Source organism: Tupaia chinensis, unplaced genomic scaffold, assembly GCF_000334495.1.
Source record: "Tupaia chinensis unplaced genomic scaffold, TupChi_1.0 Scaffold000359_1, whole genome shotgun sequence".
Taxonomy (NCBI): Eukaryota; Metazoa; Chordata; class Mammalia; order Scandentia; family Tupaiidae; genus Tupaia; species Tupaia belangeri.
In genome coordinates this window covers 950897-952242 of record NW_006159855.1, presented here as the reverse complement: position 1 = coordinate 952242, position 1346 = coordinate 950897, and the positions used below count along the sequence as shown (strand labels likewise).

The 1346-nt window shown below is 67.8% G+C and overlaps 1 long non-coding RNA gene across 1 annotated transcript in view; it reads right to left on the bottom strand.

Moving 5' to 3' along the window:
* The window catches only part of LOC114008591 (uncharacterized), a 23095-nt gene extending 21980 nt beyond the window's left edge, over nucleotides 1–1115 (bottom strand). Inside the window, exons 1-2 of the long non-coding RNA XR_003550104.1 lie at nucleotides 1011–1115; nucleotides 262–517 (exon numbers count right to left, since the gene is read on the bottom strand). This is a non-coding gene — a long non-coding RNA (uncharacterized LOC114008591). The remainder of the gene's footprint in view (nucleotides 1–261; nucleotides 518–1010) is intronic.
* Nucleotides 1116–1346: the final 231 nt, after the last annotated feature.

Genomic DNA, 1346 nt, shown 5'->3' with positions numbered 1-1346 from the left:
CGTCAAGGCGCCTGGGAGGGGTCGGCGACTGAGACCTCGGGATCCGGACAGCCGGGGCTGGCGGTCCGGGCGGGAAATGGGAAAGAAGACCGCAGCCGTGTGCCCTCGAGGTCTCTGCGGTCGCCAAAACCTGGAAGGTCTGGCCGGGGCGAGCGGCGGCATTTTTCCCTGCCCGCCGGGTGCGCTCGACGCGCGTTCCGCCTCCGTGGGCTGCGCCGCGGCGCGAGAGCCAGGAGGGGCTCAGCGGGCCCCGAGACCCACCACGTGCCCACGCAGCCATCTTGCAGCCGCTCCTCGCTCTCTCAAAATGGCCTCCCGGGCCCGCAGCGCATCCCGCCGGAGCCTCGGCGGCCCAGCCCAGCCGGTGCCCTGGTCTCTTCCCTCCGCAAGACCCAGGCGTCCTCGAACCCGCGCCCTGGGGCCGGCGGCGGGCAGGCAGCGGCGGCCTTCCCGGCTCCGCGCCAGCACAGGGCGGAGCGCACTTCTGGTTCCGAAGGCCACAGGCCCAGGCAGTGCCCTGGTGGAGAGAAGGTGCGAGTGCCTCAAAAGAATCCTTCCTGCGGTCAGGTTCGCGCCGCAGCGCGGCTTCGGAGTCTGTGCCAGTTGGTCCATTTTCCATGGCTCGGACCCCTCTGCGCCCGGCCTGATCCGCACAGGGTGGGAAGCGGGTGCATGCCGTTTCGGCTAGGGCTCTGGCGGACCACCAGCGGGGAGAGCTGGGGTGTCCAGGTGGCCGCCTCCAAGGCCAGAACCCTCAGAGTCGCCGTTTACTTTGCACCTGCTGTATGCTACTCGTGGTGTTTGGTGAGAGTCGTTCACAGGTTGGGGGTAGGGATGACCTTGTGTCCCGGCCTGGGCACCAGGGGAGTCTCCAGTCTGGTGACTCAGGTGAAAGCGCAGACGCTCTACCCCAACCCGGTCCTGGACTCTCCCAACCTCCGCACCCGCGGGCAGAGTGGGGGTGCAGGCAGCCAGCTCCTACCCCACACACCCTGGGTCTAGCCGCTCACCTCTTCTCCTGCGCGTCCTCCTCTCAGCCGGTGCGCAACCGCGAAGAGGGTGCAAAGCTCTGGCGGGAACCGAGCCGAGGAGAGAGGCTCCTGTAGGGAAGTAACTAGCTGTAAAACAGAGAGGAGACATCAGGTGCTCCCCCACGCTCGCCCAGAGGCGCGCCCCGATCTCCTGGAAGGTGTCCTCTTGGTCTCCTGGTGGTGGCCTGGGATGGGACACATGTGTCCATCAGGTCAACAGAAGCTGCTGGGCGCTCTCCGCACCTCGGCGGTGGCCGGTGGACACAGCGGAGAAACCGCATGGGTACGGCTCAGGGATGGAGGGGAAGTTTGGGG